The sequence below is a fragment of the Rana temporaria genome, chromosome 4 (assembly GCF_905171775.1).
Source record: "Rana temporaria chromosome 4, aRanTem1.1, whole genome shotgun sequence".
NCBI lineage: Eukaryota > Metazoa > Chordata > Amphibia > Anura > Ranidae > Rana > Rana temporaria.
Window position 1 is genome coordinate 474,573,411 of NC_053492.1, and position 21,942 is coordinate 474,595,352.

Consider the following 21,942-nt stretch of genomic DNA (forward strand, 5'->3'; position numbering starts at 1 on the left):
AAGAGGCTCTTGTCCCTATCGACATGGGGGCAAGAGTGCTGTGGGGTGGGGGGGCAGTGCCCCCTCCCCCACAGCACACACTCCCCCATGTTGAGGGCATGCGGTCTGGTACGGCTCAGGAGGGGGGGGGCCGCTCGCTCGTCCCCTCCCCATTCCTGTCCGGGCCAGACTGCATGCTTGGGATGAGGGCTTGGTTTGGATCTGGGGGGGACCCCCGCGCCGAATCGGCGCGGGTTTAACCCCTCACGTTCCGGACCAAGCCTAAGAGCCTAATGTAGCCCTGAAGGGGGACCCGCGCCGATTTCAAGTTTGAAATTTGGCGCCGAGTTCCCCTTCAGGGCTGAAAACAGCTCGGAGATTCCCGTGCGCCGCGTCACGCAGCGCATTCACGGGTACGCCGCTTGGTATTTACCAAGATTTTCACGGCGTACTGACAAGGCGCACGGGAATCCCTGACTTTTCTCTCTGCGCATGCCCAGTATGCAAATGAACCTCCCGAGGTTCAGGCGCACTGTGCAAGCGTACGGGGATCTGTTTTCAAAAAAACACTTTCCCTTTCAATTCGGCCCGCCAAACACTTCAAAACACATGTCACTTCACTTCCCCTGCATCCCCCCACCTCCCCCCTTAATAAACTCCCGCCCAAACCCCCGCAATTTATAGTTTAATGTGCCGTGCGCCAGGTCTGTACTGGTGCACAATGCACCCTCTCCTGGGCGCACGGAGCACATTAGTAACTAGGGAAATACACTGCACTAGCAGCGTATTTCTTTAGTAAATGGCCAAACGGCTGCTACTCCTGCTTTTACTCCATGAGTCATGGAGTAAAGGCTTGGTAAATCAGGCCCATTATAATACCCGTTGTTTTTTTGGGGGGTAAAATATAAAAGATGATGTTACTTCGAATAGATACATAACATCTAACATGTCACACTCGTGGAATGGCGACAAATTATGACACTTAAAAATCTCTATAGGTGACACTTTTATAAGCCTTTACATTTTACAGTTTAGAGTTACACAGGAGGTCTGGTGATAGAATTATCGCTCTCACTATAATGTTTGTGGCGATATCTCACATGTGTGGTCTCTGAATGCTGTTTATGTGTGTGTGACCTACGTATTCACCTTTGCTTTAAATGCAGCACAGTGGTGTAGTGGTTAGCACTTCCACCCTAGCAACAGAAGGATTGCTGGTTTGAATCCCGACCACAACACTCCTGCCTGGACTTGCATGTTCTCCCTGGGCAGGGGCCGAGTCCTATGGGAATGCCATTCCTGTTAGCAGCAACATCCTGCAGAGCTGACTGCGCATGTTGCGCTCTGAAGCCTGCAAAGATTGTACATTTTAATGGAAGGCAGTAACACTCGGGTCACGGTGGCCGCGACGCCTCATCACGAGCAGAGAGGAGGACACCAATGTGAGGGGGCATAGAAGGACATCACTGTGGGGGGGGGGGTGAAGGGGGCAGAGGAGGGCATTACTGGGGGGGTGAAGGGGCAGAGAAGGGCATTACTGGGGGAGTGAAGGGGGCAAAGGAAAACATTACATGTGGAGGTGGGTAAAGGGGGCAGAGGGTGGATATTACTGGAGGGGTGAATGTTGAAGGTGGCAGAGGAGAGGAGGACATTTCTAGGGGCTGAAGGGGCAGAGAAGGGCATTACTGGGGGGTAAAGGGGCAAGAAGTGCATTATTGGGGTAAGGGGCAAAGAAGGGCATTATTGGGGGGGTGAAGGGGGGGAAAAGGAGGATATTACTGGGGGGGTGAAGGGGGAAGAGGAGGACATTACTAGGGGGGGTGAAGGGGGGCAGAGTTGGACATTACTGTGGGGGAGGTTAAGGGGGCAGAGGACGACATTACTAGGGGAGTGAAGGGGGCATTACTGGGGGTAAAGGGGGCAGAGATGGATATTACTGGGGGGGTGAAGGGGGGAAAAGGAGGACATTATTGTGGGGGGCAGAGTTGGACGTTACTGTGGGGGGTGGGAAGTTAAGGGGGCAGAGGAGAACATTACCAGGGGGTGAAGGGGGCAGAGGTGGATATTACTGTGGGGGGGGGGAGTGAAGGGGGCATAGAAGGGCATTACTGGGGGAGGGGTAAAGGGGGGAGAGGTGGATATTACTGGTGGGGTGAAGGGGGCAGAGGTGAACAGTGCTGTGGGGGCGGGGAGTCCTACAGGAACACACTTTTTTATTTTTGAGGTGGGGGGGTTTTAGGTGAGTTCTCACACTTTTTTCCCAGGACTTGACCCCCCTGCCTGCGTGGGTTTCCTCCCACACTCCAAAGACATGCTGGGAGGTTAATTGGCTCTCCTGTCTAAATTGGCCCCAGTATGTGTATGTATGGATGTGAGTTAGGCCGGGTACACACGGGCAAACATGTACGATGAAACCGGTCCGTCGGACCGTTTTCACCGTACATGTCTGCCCGGGGACTTCTGTACGATGGCTGTACTAACCATCGTCCAGAATTCCGCGCGTAAACAATACGCGGGGCGTGTCCGTGCCGTCGCCGCGACGATGACGCGGCGACGTGGGCGGGCCTGCCATTTAAATACTTCCACGCATGCGGAAGTCATTCGACGCATGCGAGGGACGGCGGGCGCTCGGACATGTACGGTAGGTCTGTACTGACGACCATACATGTCCGAGCGGGCAGGATTCCAGCGGACGGTTTTAAAACAAGTCCAGGAATATTTGCCCGCTGGGAAAAGGCACGGCGGGCAAATGTTTGCTGGAATTCTGCCCGCTCGCGCCTACACACGACCGAACATGTATGCTGAAACTGGTCCGCGGACCAGTTTCAGCATACATGTTTGGTCGTGTGTACGGGGCCTTAGGAACATTAGATTGTGAGCTCCTTGAGGGCGGGGACTGATGTGAATGTACAATGTATATGTAAAAGTGCTACATAAGTACCTAAAATAAATAAATGTGCTTTAAATGTTTTCATTTAACCAATTCCATACCGGGCACTTACACCCCCTTCCTGCCCAGGCCAATTTTTCAGTTTTCAGCGCTCTCACACTTTAAATGACAATTGCGCAGTCATGTAACTCTGTACCCAAACAAATTTTTTTATCATTTTCTTCACGCAAATAGAGCTTTCTTTTGGTGGTATTTAATCACTGCTAAGTTTTTTATTTTTTACAAAAAAAAAAGACCACAAATTTTGAAAAAAAAATGTTTTTTTACTTAAGTTTGTCAGTAAATTTTGTAACTAAGTAATTTTTGCGCCTTCACTGATGTGCACTGATGAGGCGGCACTGATAGGCTGAACTGGTGGACATTGATGAGGCGGCACTGATATGTGGCACTGATCGACAGCAGTGATGGGTGGCACTTGTGGGCACTGATTGCTGCCACTGATTGCTATATTGTAATCAGTGCCCTTATTACATTCCTAGATGTCCCCCTGCGTGGCGATGACTGCTGATCGGCTCTCCTCACCCACACACTCTGGTCAGTGTGAGGCGAGGAGCGCCGATTACCGGCATCTCCGTGTTTACATGTGACGGGCTGTGATTGGACACAGCCGATCACATGGTTTTAAGAGCCGCGGACACGGCTCTTTACAGAGATCGGGGGTCGTGCCGTGTCCTAGCAACACGGTGTCCCAGGAGAGCTGCCGGCTGGCTCCGCAATCATTTGACGGTGGGGCGGGGTGGCAACCAGTTAAAAAAAATAATTCATTCCTGGCCCTACCTCACGTCAGCACACAATGGGTTAACACCTCTTCTAGTCGAGGTCCTGCCAACTTCATTGGCGCTGCTCCATGTCTCTGCAACAGATTGTATTTTTCTAATGAAATGTGAGTGTTCCTTTTTAATTTTTTTACATTAAATACAATTTTGAAACAATATCACACTATGTGGAACCTTTCTTTAATTTTTGGTTGCATCGTGTGAATACGTGGATAGCCTCCTCCTTGTCTCTGTGTGAATTTCAACCGCATGTTTCACTGGTAACTTGCTGAGGACCCACACTGGTTTTATCCGGATCTGTGAGTGTAGTGACCTGGATCTTCACTTTAAACAATGAATGTCATCATAAGCCTACATGACTGAAGAGGTGTATGCCCCTTTAAGTCCACCGTCTCCGGTAAGCCTTCATACAATCGGTGGTGGTTCCCCTGGCAAGTTTCAATATTTTCCAGTGATGATCCAATGTTACTGTCCATTGTAACAGGACTGTTGGATTCAATTCTCTTCCCTTTTCACATTGGTGGACATTTAAGAACATTTTATCACTTTTATACTTCATTGTTTGTTTTTTTGTTATCACTTGGTCACAGAAATAATATTATCACACTATATATATCTATATATGCACTCCACTTTTGTATGTGTATTTGCAAATTGTCTTTATATTTATTTTGAGGTACAGCATATACATTTTTTATTTAGATATCTGGAACCCACTAGGTTAGGGGTGACCAACCAGTGGCTTGCAGAGCGGTCTGATGTGGCCCGTGACCTCCAGCTCAGATTGCCAACCTGCCATCTGAGAGCATCAGTGTTGTAAATAAAGCCAGTGGTAGAGGAAGCAAGTGGCTTTTCAGAAAGTGTACCACACCTGCAAAATATAATAGACATCTATGGCAAAGTGCAGCTAACCGGTGGGGGGGGGAAAAAAAAAAAATCACAGGTACACTGCGCCGCAATAGACCACAGACCATCAGTGCAAAAGCAGCCTTAGGCCCCTTTCAAGTCATTGGGGCAACCCAATAGGACCCTCCAATCACCTCTATGGATCGGCAGATGTAAACAGACTCGTTTGTTTACACCTGCCTACCTCAAATCTGCGCAATAAAAAAAAAGTGGATCCTTCCCCTTCCATCCGATTGGGCCGTGCCTGCTTTGCATATGCAGACTGGACACAGACCTGTCATCTGCCCACTCCGCTCATTGTGGCCTGCGACTGGTTAAGTTTTGAAATAACTAACAACTATTCAAATTTTTGGAATTTCCTTTCAAATTTGGCAGAGAATGTAACAAATACAAGTTATCTGAAATAATGAATGCTGCATCTGAACACATGGAACAAAATAAAGTTTGTAATTAGATCGTTTTTTTTTCTACGTTTAGATGTGACATTTTAAATTTTTAGTTACACTCACCAACAGCCAAATTTGAACTGAAATTCCAATACCTAAATTTAAAATATCTTATTTTTGAAAAACTACATTTCCAAATTACCATTTAATTCATATTACATGGAAGCTGGGGCAGCAACATCACAGCAAGCTTCTAGTAGCCAAGTGATATTACCAGCTTGCAGCCCTACTGTCTACCCAATAGGTTTTATCCCATATACAGTTAGGCCTCGTACACACGACCGGATCTATCCACTGATCAGTTCCAGCGGATAGATCCGGTCGTGTGTACGGCCTAGCGGACATTTACCGGCGGAAAAAAAAATCCAGACGACGGATTTCAAGCAGATAAAAATTTCTTAGCATGCTAAGAAATCTATCCGCTTGAATCCTGTCCAGCGGATTGATCCGGTGGTCTGTACAGACTCACCGGATCAGTCCGTCAACACTCCTTCCTCGCATGCGTCGTAATGATTTGACGCATGCGTGGAAGTCTTTACCTTCCAGCGTCGCCCGCGTCATCGTCGCGGCACGACACAGCGGATTTCGATCTGATGGTGAGTACAGCCATCAGATCCAAATCCGCCAGAGGATTTATCCGCTGGAAACGGTCCGACCGTTTCCAGCGGATATCCTCTGGTGTGTACGGGGCCTTAGATATGCACAAGGTGCCCCCACATTCTTGAAACCTCTAGTCAGTCTAAGTTGTTAAAGCGGTGGTTCACCTTCCTTCACATCAGTCTAGCATTACATTCAGCATCATAGCGCGAGCTACAGTATGCCGGTCTTACATTTTTTATCCCCATACTCACTGCTATTGCACATTAAAGATTCCGACTCCCGCGGGGAATGGGCGTGCCTATGGAGAGGGAGGGTGATTGACGGCCGGCTCTGGCACGTCACGCTCCCCGAAGACAGCCGGAGTAGGTCTCGGCTCTTCACGGCGCCTGCGCACAGGCTATGCGCAGGCGCCGTGAAGAGCCAAGCCTATTTTGGCTATTTCCGGAGAAGCGTGACGTGCCAGCCGTCAATCACCTTCTCTCACCATAGGAACGCCCATTCCCCGGAATCTTCAATGTACAATAGCACAGTGAGTACGGGGATAAAAAATGTAAGACCGGCATACTGTAGCTCGCGCTACGATGCCGAATGTAATGCTAGAATAAAAAAAAAAAAATTTTAATAGGGTGAACCCCCGCTTTAAGACAAATCAAGATGGGGAGGGGGTTCTACAATTTATAGATCAGGCCAACACTGGGAAAAAAAAAAAAAAAGGTGAAAAACAAGGTTTATTGTAAAATGCTAAAAGTTTGAACACCAATTGTATTCTATTTTTAGAAATTGGAAAACACCCCACACACCTTCCTATTCTGCTCAAAATTGATTTCATTAGAATTTTGGGAAATTGTTATATTCAATCCCCCCCCCCATTTATTCCATTTGAAAATTGTTATATGCGTTTCTCTACACCAGTTATTTTCCATTTCAAAACAGATTTTTTTTTATTCCAACAAAGTATAGAAAATAAACCATTTCCCAAAATTCTATTCTTGTGTATAAGAAATCAAATGTATTTTATTTGAATTTAAGATTTACCATGTTATTCTAAATTGATTATATGCCAGTTAATGGTTTTAATATATGTTATATACACACACACTTTAAAAACAGAATAGAAATATAATTATCTTCTGAAATGCAAACAGAACCTAACCATTTTCCAAAATTGACTTTATGTATTTCAATATAACCATCTTGCAAAAATTAAAGACAAAAGTTAAAATATAATCTGTTTGACTAGGACGATTTTAACTTTTCTATTCAAATTTTATTTGAAGCTCGGAAGAGGTTTATAATTTTTTTTTTTACAATATTCAGATTTTATTTTACTTTATTCCATTCCATCTGAATTGGTTATATTTTGTTTTAATGTGGTAACATTGGAATGAAATGCATGTCTAGCAATTTGAGTGCAGCAGGAGACAGTTGGCAAGCACCAAATTTCCCATTGGGGCGTGTCACGTTGAGAGACATAAGGTTCAGCCTTCGAGTAACTAATAAAGCCATTAGAAATATGAGGGTAGGTTTGAGGAAGCCCGGGATGGATACGAGCAAAGTTAAAGTCTCTGAAGACAGGAGATGCGCTGAGCCAAATTTATGGCTAGAGGTAGTGGCCCAGATTCAGGAAGATCCGTGCAATATTTGCGTGGGCAAAGAGCAAAGATTTTTCTCTGCGCCCACGCAAATATTTCGATTTGCCCGCGATTCACGGAGCAGTAGCTCCGTAAATTGCGCGGGCGCTATGCTAATTAGCCCTGCGTAAGGGCGCCTAATGTAAATGATCCCGCCGGGGCGGGAATCATTTAAATTAGGCACGCTCCCGCGCCGACCGAACAGCGCATGCTCCGTCTGGAAACTTTCCCGACGTGCATTGCAGCAAATGACGTCGCAAGGACGTCATTTGCTTCTAAGTGAACGTGAATGGCGTCCAGCGCCATTCACGAATCACTTACGTAAAATTTAAATTTCACGAGCGGGAAGCGCAGCTATACTTTAGCATTGGCTGCCCCTGCTATTAGCAGGAGCAACCTTGCGCTAAAGTTGCCGTATGGAAACTCCGTACCTTGCGTGCCCGCGCAACTTTTGTGAATCGGTGGTAGTATGCAATTTGCATACTATACGCCGATCACAATGGCCGCGCCCCCTAGCGGCCAACGCAAGAATGCAGCCTGAGATATGAAGGCATAAGGAGGCTTATGCCTGTCATATCTTAGGCTGCAGTCGGTGTAACGAGGTTCCTGAATCAGGAGCACTCGTTACACCGGAGCAAGCACTTGCGCCGCGCAACCTATGGTTGCGCGGGCGCAAGTGCTTCTTGAATCTTCCCCAGTGTGTTTGTCAGTCTATTGGAGATAGTTCTAGTTTCTAATAGGAACACAACACTTGTACATCGAGTAATAGATACAAGGTCTGTAGACCTTCCTGTTATCACAACCCTTATAGGCAAGAGGAACAGCATGATTGAGTCTCCCAGTTGACTCACAAGGTGAACAAATTCCCAGTGTATAATATAAAGTGTCTTTTGCGCTACTATGAACTACCAATAATGTGAAAAAAAATGCTGCAAAACCTAATAGTGTTTACAATACACAAGTGAAATATTGAAGAGGGTTTTGCGCAAAAACTGCACGCTATCAGAAATAACGGTGATGAGTGGTAAACTGTGCAAAAAATAGTTACAGTATAAAAAAAGTAATATAAATAAAGAACAAGCTTTAAATAATATAAAGTGGAAAAAATGTGAAGCGTCCCATATATAAATAAAATGATGAGCTGGCAAATGGGAATAGAGACGCAACTAAATGTCCACTATGCCAGGTATAGGTAAATGGTTGACAGATGAAAGGTCATATCCGTAAAAGGGCTCCCAGAACTCTCACCTCAATCATAAAAGTATAGGGCATCGAAAATATCCTTAGTGTCAATCAACTCCTTACAGCCACAGCATCTTCCCACCTGTCACACTTTAGTGGAGCTTCTCCTCGATATATCCCTAATAAACACTCTGGTAAAAGGAGGGGGGGAGAGAGAACAAAAGAGCCTCCAATGGTGTAATATGTGAACACAGGGGGAAATTTTAACAAAGAATAACCTGCGCTTACAAACATTAAAAATCGTGCAGAAACATAAAACAAGCGGCGTCTGCTTACGTCACTCCAGGTGCACGTCCGTCCAATCCCTACGCGTTACGACACGGTCACGTGTCTTCATCTGGAAGAGACACTGCTTTTTGTTTGTTACTGCGCGATTTTTAATGTTTGACGTAAGCGCAGGTTATTCTTTATTAAAATTTCCCCCTGTGTTCACATACTATACCACCATTGGAGGCTCTTTTGTTCTCTCTCCTTTTACCGGAGTGTTTATTAAGGATACATCGAGGAGAAGCTCCACTGAAGTGTGACAGGTAGGAAGATGCTGTGGCTGTAAGGAGTTGACTGACACTAATGCCGCGTACGCACCATCAATTTATGTGAAGTAAAAAAAATGACGTTTTTGAAACTTCAATTTTCAAAGACGAAGTTGCCTACACACCATCGTTTTCTCACAATGATCTTGCAAAGTGAGGTTATGTTCCACCACGTTTTACCATTGAAGCTTGCTTCATAAGTAGCTTCTGGGCATGCGTGGATGAAAAAACATCTTAGAAAACGACGTTTTTTGCTACACACGGTCAATTTCTGTGAAGTAAAAAAAGTGCACTTTTGAAAAACGACACATAAAATTGAAGCATGCTTCAATTTTTTTTGGTCGTTTTTTACAAGACATAAGACGTTTTCCCCCCACACACGGTCAATTAAAGTGACGTTTTTAAAAACGTCATTTTTTCCATCACATAAAGTGATGGTGTGTACGCGGCATAAGGATATCTTTGATGCCCTATACTTTTATGATTGATGTGAGAGTTCTGGGAGCCCTTTTACAGATATGACCTTTCATCTGTCAACCATTTACCTATACTGGACATTTAGTTGCATCCCTATTCCCATTTGGCAGCTCATCATTTTATTTATATATGGGACACTTCACTTTTTTTTTTCACTTTATATTATAAAGAGCTCATTCTTTAATTATATTACTTTTTTATACTGTGTATATTTTATGCACAGTTTACCACTCACCGTTATATATTCTGATAGCGTGTTTTCCCAGTGTATCACCAACTGTTTGACAAATCCTTTTACAGCAAAAAAAAAAAAAAAAAAAAAAAAAAAACCTGTTTGAGAGCAACTTTATGCATTCAGGCTCATCACATAATTGGCCATAAATAGAAATTGGGCTAGGAGAATTTACTTGCTCAGCCATTAAGGATAACCTTTTCTGTATTTTTGGGTGGAAGCCATTTTTGACCAGCTTCAATTTCATGCAACAAAGCCGATTTTTTATTTACACATTTCTGGAACCACGTTGAGAATAAAGCTAGTAAAGACAGGATTTAGAAACAATAACGTTTATTTAAACATTTGCAGTTTTCAGGTTACATGTTTGACTCCTGCGGTACATCCACAAGCCTAGAACAGCAACAGCCACAGACCCAACAACCCCAGCAGTTGCTAGCGCTCTAGCCAGGTCCAATGTGAAGTAGTCTGATGGATCAGTACCTAGTAGGGAAGAAAAAGATTTTAGACTTGAATCTCACCTGAACCCCACCAGCCCCCCCCCCTGCCTTTTTACCCCCATCCCAGATTACCTTCCAGTTTTAGGATTTCTTCATTATCCACAGAAACAAATGCAACAGGTCCTTGAGAAGTCACCGTGTTCTTCAGAGACTGAAGTTCAGCCATTCGCCCTAGAAATTAAGATCAAAATTAAATTCCATAGTAGATGCCCTTTAAAATAAAGTTCCCCATTTACAGAGTTGTGAAAAAGCCAAGATTCTGCCACCAGTCATAGTTTTGCCACCTGAATATAAAATACTCACTTCTCCTTTGACCACAAGAAACCACACAGCTGTCCCCGGCAGATGGAACACAAACAGAAGCACTGCAGTGGAAGTATACCTGAAGACAAGATTATACACAATTAAATCACAGCAAAGCATTAGATAAAGAGACACACAAGACATTGTATTCATTTACCAGGCCTTCAAGGGCAAGTTGGGTGGTGGCGTCCACAAAAGTGAAGGTGCTGACCAAAAAGCGCTGGTAATGGCTTGGTATAGGTACAGCCTGTGAAGGAGCTCCAACAGGAATCAGCTGGCTCAAGTAGTTGTCTCCATTAAAAGGGCAACTGAAACGCCAAAACATTGGAGAATTGAGATCTGCACAAGGTAGACAGGATAACTTCCATTCTACAGATTCCATTACTCACCTGTCAAACAAGAAGGGCCATTGAGGAAGGGCCATAGGATCTGCAGAGCTGGTGGCCCAGCAGTCATTTAGGACTAGGACCAGGTTTGGATCTGTTTTGCCGATGATGCGAACCTCCAGGTAGACTGGGTCTCTGAGCACTTTGACCACAGGGTACTGGGCATCAGTGTAGTATGAGGCATAGTCGAAATCTGCATTACAAAAGACCATTACAAATGCCGGGCAACAACTTGTAATTTTTTTTAATGGCTGGGTTCAGGGACCCTGTAAAGGACATGCCTTTTGCTTGACATAAAAGGAAACTCAAACACCTCTTAACCCTGGGAAAGACTCATGTAAAGCCTAGGTGAAAAACAGTTGAATGGAAGACAACTATGAATGTTATGACTTCAGTGATTCCTGGCCTCACAAGCATGAAATCTGACAGAATAGATCTTTATATTGAGAACAGAAGGCCTATTACCATGCCAGGCTAGCATCCGATAACCATCTACTTGCTTTGAGATGGTGGCCATTTCCACACCCTTTTGAGATGAAGGCACCACCTCGTTGGCCTCTAAACAAGCCATATAACTTAAATGTCATGTCCATGGTGTTCTGATGCAGACAAGGGGGTTCAGGGCCAAACTTTCCAACAGCACACCCACTCGTGTTTTTGGCAGTTGCATGGCTGGATAGAAGATACCTGGTACTCTGAGGGATGAGGTACAGCCACAAATGCCATCCATAACCCTAGCTTTAGTGGTTCCATGACTGAAAGTTGCACCTTCTGCCAAGTTAAGAGCATGGGGAGCTCATGGGACAGAACAGGTTCTTTAAATAAGTATGTTTTGGAGTGGTCAGTAGACCACATAAAAGTTTCAATTTGAGAGGGAGCTGGACTGTAATGCCCCGTACACGATTGGTTTTCCAGTTAGAAAAAAAAAAAGTCAGATGAGAGCTTTGTTGGGAATTGGACCGTGTGTATGCTCCATCTGACTTCCCCCCCCCCCCCATGAAAAGAGATTAGCGCACATTTTTTGTCCCGTCGGCAAAAAATAAAAAATCCAATCAGAATAAGTCGCCACATTCTTAGCGGTCAAAAGTTTACCGAACTTGTGCGACAGTGTGTACGCAAGGCAGGATTGAGTGGAATCCCGTCAGGGCATTACAGTTCAAGGGAAAAGGCTTCTTTCTGGCTGCACAAGCTTCAGTCATGCAAATCCAGTGTTGCCCTGCATCACCATCTGTCAGAAGCCCAGCTCGCTTTCTAGGTTAAGAAGGCCCATACATTCACCACCCCCTCCAAACAGGCTCTGCCCCTCCAGGGACATACATTGTATGAGCAATGGTCAGCAAAGGTCAATATTGCTGAGGCAAGCCATAGTAATTAGTTCAGACTTAAATGAATTATGTAGTACTGTGCCTTCTAAATCATAAGCTGAAGGCTTATTCTCACCTTGTGCAATCCTCATCTCCAGCTCAAGAGGACCAGGTGTAAGGACAGGAAGAGGTGGAGGCAAAGTGTTGACTGTAAAACTCAGCAGGGGCACAATACCAGTTTGAATGAAGCTGCACTGCACAGTCACCCTAAAGAAACAGTACAGTATTAGATGCAGTGCTCAGCGCCGCCCCCATATGAGCAATCCTGCTGTAGTACATCTTACCTCATTGTACTGTCCCTAGTAATAGAAGATCCTTGCCATGTCTGTATTTGTCTACCAGATTCAATAGTAGCTTCATAGTTCATTGGACCATTGGGCACCTGGGTGAAAGAACAAGAGAAGTTGATTCCAACAAACGATAGGCAGTCAGTCAATGACCTTTTGGAAGCAGTACCACCCACCATAAGACTTCAACTTTCTGTATCACATTCACTTATGAAAATACAAAAGGGTGGCTTTCTCTACACCACAAGAAACCTATGAAGAGTGTCTGTTAAACATGTTTAAGATAAGCACAGAAGTCAGGGTTGATGGTGCAGTAGACTATTGGAGTACAGTTAAGCCAGGTTCAAGTCCAGATCACTATGAATGAGCATGTAGCAACATACATCATGCTGGAATTCTGGAATAACTGAGCAATTCAGAGAAGATGGATAAGGTGCCATCATCCTCCCATTCTTTAGGTGAATAGCCGAACCAAAATTCACAAGCTGATATCACAGCCAAGACCAGAACAAGTAGCCAAGAGTTTGACCAAATCTTGCAGTCCAAAGCTTCTTAGACAATAATGTCTATATGACACTATTACTAAAAGGGAAAGCAAAAGGTTTGCCTGGCCAGCACATGAGGGTCAAACTCTGATATATCAGATGTATTGTATTACCACCTGAAATGCTGTGGTGCAGGATAATGGGAACCTGAACACTACAAAGGAGTTAGTGGCCATCTACTGTCAGTCCACTGCAGGAGTCCAATCCAATCCACCCTGACGGATTCCAGATGCAGAGATGGCACGGTCAGTTCACTGGACACTGCAATCACCATGTTGCCATCAAATCTGCATTGTGTGGTCACTGTAGAACACAAGATTGGGTTGTCACCATGTATATCAGACATTGCAATTATCTAGCCACCGATACGGCACCATTTATGAATAGTCTAATCTACCTCACATCTGTAGAAGTGAAGAGTGCTAAATTACAGAGTAGACCATAGAAAGTCTCATGGAAACCCAGAAGCGGTTGTCTAGTGTACCCGAAATGTCACCATTCACCAAATACGGTTTCGTCCAAAATAAAATGTCAAGTTGGCAAGACACCATTGAGCAAGTATAGTTTTCAGCAAGTACATTCTAGACTGGGCTTTAAATGCTTTTGGCTATGCCAAGGTACTAAAAGCAGGTTATGTTTTACCTACAGACTGGCCCTAGGCATGTTCAGGCCGATACGGCTTCCCAACATCCAACTTACACTTGTTGCCAAAGAAACAGGGCATTGTAGCATCGCTCGAGGAGTAGCAGCATCCCATTGCAGCACAGGAGTCACTGGTTACAGGTGTGTCAGCACAGGACAGTTTGTCCTCTTGAGCAACAGCTGAGCAGACATCAGGGCTGGGGGCATCCAGGGCTTCTATACAAGAAACAAAGGTCTAGCAACATGCAGTACATCAGATTTATGCAATTAGGGCTTTAGAGACACAAGGTGTGAATTACCCTTACTTCTGTTCCAATAATACCCCCAGTAATGAAGTAAACATTTTATTTCAGGTGGACCGTGCCATGCGATTCCCAATACAACCTGCCTGCAATTGAGAACGCTGTATAGCTTTGTTTCGGGGGACTATACCATGAGAATTCACATTAAGATTAGACATGTTACCATTTTGTATTGGACATCTCTTCTCAGTCTTGTATTGCTCAACAGCACCATCAACAATGTCTTCCAGAAGCAGAACCATCATATATTTTTCATGCTACAGAGAAAAAAAACAAAAAACAACCCCATTACACCAGGAGTCTTCAAACTTGAAACAAAGGTCTAGTTTACTTTTAGAGGGGCAGTGGGAGTAGAAGTAAACAAAGCCATAGGCTTTGTGGTCAGTGGGAGGAATAGTAACACAAAGACCAAAGAGCCACTCAGCCTACAGGTGGCTTTAGAGACCCCTGCATTACACCAAACCAAGTTGAGCCGTCTCAGCCCATTCTCCCAAAACCTGCTGATCCATGTCCAAACCTCCCATCTTACCAAGGATTCTGGCACTTCATATATGAGTTACCAGGGGCTTTCCACCCATAGCCAGTACAGGTCAAGCATTTGTAGAGCTGGATTTTAAATGTTTTGGGTAAGGAAGGGTTAGAGTACGGTCTAATTTGAAAGTTATCCCTTCACTCCTGTCCTGAAGAAGATGTCACAAGTGAAAACTTCTAAAGAAAGGGCATTGCCTTCAAGAAACAGAACAGGAGTTCCGATTTGATTCCCCTTCATCGCTTGTTCTGGCAACCCATGATCTCCTATTTGTGGCAATGGTTGCCAGACAAACCTAGGCAGTCTTGGCTCTACACACGCAAGGAATGAATTACAATAGCATAGATTAGAACACTTCTATAGTTTATCAAGATTCTATTGGGACCATACAACTTTGGAATTAGTTGGCCCATGATCATATCAAAAAGTCCAAGTCAGTGATGTCAGGCTTACCTCTTCCCTTACGTAGCATCCATCATAGGCAGAAGCGATCACCATTGTGTTATTGGGTCCATGTCTTACCCAGAACCCACAAGCAGAGTCATTGGCAAGATTCTGGAATTCATCCTGGAAATCTGAAGGAAAAAAAAAAAAAAGTAAATTTCTTACTAAGGCACATTATACCAAACTAGTGTCACATTCACTTCTGACGGCAGAATGCCACAAGATTAATAGACCAGCTAAACTACAGAGCCTTGAAATTCACATTTGTCAGGTTACAAAAAAATAAAAAAGTAAATGTATGTTATGTGATAGACCAACAAAGTGGCACATAATTGTGAAGTGGATGGAAAACGATAAAAGTCTTTAGAATTTACAAATATCTGAAAAATGTTGTGTGCATTTGTATTCAGCGCCCCCCCCCCCAATCCAGTAGAACCATTTACCTTCAGAAGTCACCCAATTAGTAAATAGAGACCACAGGTGTGCAAATTACAGTATTAATACAGCTGTTCAACGAATCGGAGGGCTTGACAGCTTAGTGAAAAGCCGCATCAAGACCAACAACCAGACAAGAATAATGTTGAAGGTTAAAAAAGGGTTAGGTTATATTTAACCACGCAAGGACCGCCTCCTGCACATTTACATTGGAAGAATGGCACGTTACATTGGAAGAATGGCACGGCTAGGCACGTACCTGTACGTCCTCTTTTTGTGCCCAGCCGTGGGGGGCACGCACCCTCGACCCGGTCCAAAGCTCCGTGACCGTGGGACCCGATCAGTCACCAGAACTGGGAGAGGTGAGTGTAAACACACCTTCCCCCGTTCTTCACAGTGGCAGTGTCATTGATAGTCTGTTCCCCGATATAGGGAAAGGCAATCCGTGACGTTTTAGTAAATGTTATAAATTTTGCGCAAACCAAATCGTTAAACGCTTATTGTGATTTTTTTACTAAATATATGTAAGAGAATACGTATCGGCCTAAACCGAGAAAAAAACGTTATATCTGTTTTGGGGGGTATTTATAGCAAAAAAAAAAAAAAGCCAATTTTGTTTGGGAGCCACATTGCAGTGCTGAATCGCAAAAACTGGCCAGGTACTTTACCTGCGTAATATTCCGAGTCTTAAGTGCTTGGAAAAAAAAAATTCTCCCAAGCTTTGAACATCTCACGGAGCTCTGTTCAATCCATCTTTGGGAAATGGGAAAGAGTATGGCACAATTGCAAACCTTCCAAGACATCCACCTAAACTGACCTGCTAAGCAAGGAGAGCATTCTTTAGAGAAGCAGCCAAGGAGGTCCCATGGTAACTCTGGCGGAGCTGGCAGAGATCCACAGCTCAGGGGGGAGAAACCTGTCCACAGGACAAACCTATTAGTTGTCTCTCCACAAACTTGACCATCATGAAAAAGCCAAAAGTCCATTTTGCAAGATGTCATTGTGGAGGTGCCTATGGACAGATTAGGCCAAAGTCACTGGCGGGGAGGGAGGAAATCATACTAGCAGAATCACACCAATACACCATCACTACAAATGTAACATGGTGTGGCAGCATCATGTGCTGGATGTTTTTTCCGCAGGGACAGCGGAAGCTGCGCCAGATGGGGCAACAACCCTAAACATACAGCAAGCGCTAACAACGGAACGTATTAGATCAAAGCCTATTCAATGTGTTAGAATGTCAAAGTCCAGACCTAAATCTAATTGAGAATCTGTGGCAAGACTTGAAAATCTACTGTCAAGACACTCCATGCGATCTGACAGAGATTAAGCTATTTTTCAAAGAAGGGGGGGGTCCACTCTACATGTCAGAACTCAAACATCAGATCAGAAGTATCTGAGCACCATAGACAGACCATTAAGACACTAGCTAAAAGCAAACCCTACCCTCAATGGATACATGATATTGCTAATATATTTAATCTACACAGTCAAGCATGCTTGTTATACTCACTGTGGAGCCCTAAGGGGTTAATCCTCTGCATTGTGTAGAAAGGACCATCTACGTTAGAGAAAGGGGGGACAAACCGCACACAGTTAGCTGTGCATTGCTAGAGGTTCTTTCCTTGGGAGAGTGCATGTGATCAGCACAACGGCCAATCAGCACTGTCTAGTCAGGGATTCCTGCAGCCACTAGGACAGTCAGGAGAAAGAAAGCTCCTCCTACAAGCTTAAACCAGACTACTATATACAGCTGATGAAAAGTTAAGGGACACTAAAGGTTCCCAAAAAAAACAAAGTTAATTACTTACCTCCACTATGCAGCTCATTTTGCACACAGTGGCCCTGATCCTGGTCTTCAGGGGTCCCTTAGTGGCTGTCTTGGCTCCTACCCACAAGAACCTAACCCCCTTCATGGGGGGTCTCCCATGGGGGGGTAGTGTCTTGCAGGCTCACTCCCATGATACAGCCTGCAGGACCGCCATCAGGAATTATGGAGGCCCCCCCCCTGGAGCAGAGAACCAGGGGGGGGGTGCTGCCGCTGAATTGATAAGGGGGGGGGTTGCCCTTTACCATACATACAGGGGGGTTTGCCACATGGGGCCTTGGGGACCTGAGCTTTTTAATGTGTGTTATAGAGAGAAAAAATATATAAAAAAAGGGGGGTTGCCATCGGGGCCCCTAGGGACCTCAAAAAAATAAATAAAATTGGCCCTTTAATAAAAAAAAAAATATATATAAAAAAAAGGGGGTTGCCATCCGGGGCCCTAGGGACTCAAAAAAATAAATAAAATTGGCCCTTTAATAAAAATATTATTTATTTATATATATAATATATATATATATATATATATATATATATATATATATATATATATATATATATATATATATATTTTTTTTATTAGAGGGCCAATTTTATTTATTTTTTTGAGGTCCCTAGGGCCCCGGATGGCCACCCCCCTTTTTTTATATATTTTTCTTTTTTATAAAAAATATAATAAAAAAAAGGGGGGTTGCCATCTGGGGCCCTGGGGATCAATGGGCCCCTTACAGGTGTACTGCCTGTACCCCCCCTGATGGCGGCCCTGACAGCCTGTGGCTAAAGTCGCCGACTATCACTTGGCCAAGCCCCCGGTGCGATGCATCATTGATTTACAGCAGAGGGAGCCAATGGCTGCGCTGCCATCAATGAATGAGCCAAGAAGCCAGCGCAGGACTTTCAGAGGGTCAAGTAAACAGGGGGGCCCTAAATCTTGGATGTTCTTTCACCTTAATGCATTAAGGTGAAAAAAACTTGAACCTTTACAACCCCTTTAAGCAGTTTATTTTACTAAAATAATTACATTTCCATGTGCTGTGGGAGACCAGATATAGTGAGCGCAGGGTCCTGGGTTTAGGAACACCATTTCTGGTGACCAATAGAAATTCCTTAGAATAATAATAGAAACAAAAACAACAACTTACCCAACACCTTTGAGGGAAGAGGTGGCCCCTTGGTTGGGCTTAGAAAAGGACAATTCCATCTTGTCCAGAGCACAGTGGAGGAGCGAGGAGCTTTCAAAAGTGTCCATTGGCCTCACACAGCATACCAGGACAGACTGAAGCTCCACAACAGCAGTGCTAAGCCCATTCCTGTCCTGGAAGATCCCATCTTGATGATCACTTGTAAATCTGACCCTCAGCCCTGACCTGAGATTTATACCCTGGAGAGAGGGCGGGGCTTCAGTCTGATTGGTCAGGGACTGCTATGCACACAGGTGATCCTTATACTTGCAAAGGTGGCCGAGAACTGCTGATTGTGGGTCTCTTCATACCAATCAAGGCTCATGTTCTGGGAGGATTAAATAAAAAGAGAATAATTTGTTACTCTGTATTTTTTCCATTATATATATATATTTTTTTATTATATTTGTTGCTCATTTTTTTTATATGTCCCATAAATGTGCAAAAATTGGGTCTGATTTATGAAACTGGAGCAAAGAAAGAAAACAAAATGGGTCTCTTCTCCAGAGCAGCCAATAATCCTCACCCAAGAGATCAGATTCTGGTTTAGTTTCCAGTTTCCAATGTGAAGCCCTTAGAGGTTCTGAGGTGTTGTGTACATTTTGTATTATTGTGGAACATTTTTTTCAATTTTGTAGCAAACAAATTATAAAAGTAAAAGCTGCAGAGACATTACCAGCCGGGATTTATCTACTTCCCACCCCCAGGACAATTCTGACTTTCCTCTCCTACGTGTAAAAATCATCATTTATTTTTTTTTACTAGAAAACTACTTAAGCCCCCGTTGACATCGGCGCGATTTGACAGGCCCTGCCGAGTTCCTGCACTACTTTCGGCGACTTCGGCGGTGACTTTAATAGACATTCTTTGCATAAACCTACAGAGATGTCTTTCAAGTCGCCCCCCCCCCCCCCCAAAGTCAGCCTGAAATGCGGCTTTGAAATCGTGCGAAGTTCAGATGAAGTCGCGCGATTCCAAAGCCGCGTTCAGCGTGAGCGAGGGCTCGAACCCCAAACATTATATATATTTCTCCTGGAGAATAAAATGGCGTTTTTTTTTCCAATTTTTTTATACCAAAGTATTTGTGCCGCCAGTTTTTTTAAATGCAAAATGTTTTGAAAAAATACACTATTAGGCCCCTTTCACATTGAGGAGTTTTTCAGGCGGTAAGCGCTAAAAATAGCGCTGCTATCCCGCCTGAAAAACTCCTACACTGCAGACTCAATGTGAAAGCCCGAGGGCTTTCACACTGAGGCGATGCGCTGGCGGGAGACAAAAAAAATCTCCTGTCAGCAGCATCTTTGGAGCGGTGAGAGGAGGCGGCATGTATACTGCTCCTTCACCGCTCCTTCCCATTGAAAACAATGGGAACCGCGGCAATACCGCCCGCAATGCGCCTCTATAGAGGCGCATTGCGGGCGGTATTAACTCTTTATCGGCCGCTAGCGGGGGTTAATACCGCAATGCTAGCGGCTGATACCCGCGGCAATTCCGGCGGTATAGCGCTGCTATTTTTTAGCGGCGTTATACCGCCACCGCAGCTCCCGCCCAGTCTGAAAGGGGCCTTATGAATCTTAGTGCGCACAAACATAATATATTTTTTTATATTTTTTATATTTTTACAATATATATTTTTTTAAAAGACAGTGTAAAAATAATAAAATAAAAATATTTATATGCGAAGGCATACGTAGGTCGCACACGCATAATAAAAAACAGCCTCGGGACGCACATGTGAGATATCGCCACAAACGTAAGAGCGAGCGCGATAATTCTATCACCAGACCTCCTCTGTAATGCCTTTTACAAACGATCGGATTTTCTGACAAAAAATGTGTGATGGACGTGTTTTGTCGGATAATCGACCGTCTTGTACACTCCATTGGAAAATTGTTGTTGGAATGTCCGACAACAAATGTGGGATCGCGTGCTTTCAAATTTCCGACAACAAATGTGTGTTGTCAGATTATCTGATCGTGTGTACAGAAGTTTTTTTTTTTTTTTTTTATCTATTTATTTTTTTTCACAAGTAGGCTTGAAATTAAAGCCTTCATAGAGATACATATATATGTATAATACTAAAATAAACTTTTTCCTTTCACCCCCTTTGTTTTTTTTTTTTTGTTTATATTAATACAAATAGGCTGGGACTGGGAAAGCCTTCTCAAAGTAACACATAATAGTTACTTATAACACCTAAATTAAATCTTTTTTTTTTTATATATATATTTTTTTTTTTACACATGTAGGCTTAAAAAGTAGTGTTTTAAGTATTTATGTACTGGGATCTGTTTTTTGTAATGAAAAAAGTTCAATAAAGAATATATATATATATATATATAATAAAGTAGAAACACGTATGCTCAGAAGCAATGCAAACCATAAGACAACATTAGCAGAAGTTGCTCAAAGGGGTGGCGCTAAAGAGCAGAAAAAAAACACGTATAGGTAGATTCACACAAATGGCCCAGATTCAAGTAGAATGGAGCAATATTTGCGTGGGCAAAGAGCAAAGATTTTTTCTCTGCGCCCACGCAAATATTTCCATTTGCCCAGCGATTCACGGAGCAGGTAGCTCCGTAAATTGCGCGGGCGCTATGCTAATTAGCCCTGCGTAAGGGCGCCTAATGTAAAAGATTCCGTCGGGGGCGGGGAATCATTTAAATTAGGCGCGCTCCCGCGCCGAGCTAACAGCGCATGCTCCGTCGGAAACTTTCCCGACGTGCATTGCGGCAAATGACGTCCGCAAGGACGTCATTTGCTTCTAAGTGAACGTGAATGGCGTCCAGCGCCATTCACGGATTCACTTACGTAAACGACGTGAAATTTAAATTTCACGGGCGGGAGGCGCAGCTATACTTTAGCATTGGCTGCGCCTGCTATTAGCAGGAGCAGCCTTATGCTAAAGGCACCGTACGGAAACTCCGTACCTTGCGTACGCAGGGCCCGCGCAACTTTTGTGAATCGGTGGTAGTATGCAATTTGCATACTACACGCCGATCACAAAGGCCGCGCCCCCTAGCGGCCAACGCAAGAATGCAGCCTGGGATGTGAAGGCATAAGGAGGCTTATGTTTGTCACATCCTAGGCTGCATTCGGTGTAACGAGGTTCCTGAATCAGGAGCACTCGTTACACCGGAGCAAGTAAGCACTTGCGCCGCGCAACTATGGTTGCGCGGGCGCAAGTGCTTCTTGAATCTGGGCCTATGATATAACTTTAGGGCGGCCTAGCCTAGCCTGTTTAGGCTACACCACCGTAAATTAACTAGGCTAGTAGTGATTTTCAAACCACTTACCTGCTAATCCACGGCGGCGTAGCCTCAAACGAGCGGGCGTAATGGCGCCTAATTCAAATGACTTGGAGGGGGGCCTCGAACCTCGCGGCGGGAACGGCGGCCATACCTTAACATTACTAGTCCACTAG

At 44.3% G+C, this 21,942-nt stretch overlaps 1 pseudogene; it reads right to left on the bottom strand.

The window, feature by feature from the left end:
• Positions 1-10,088: 10,088 nt before the first annotated feature.
• On the bottom strand, positions 10,089-15,218 carry LOC120938116 (annotated as a pseudogene).
• Positions 15,219-21,942: the final 6,724 nt, after the last annotated feature.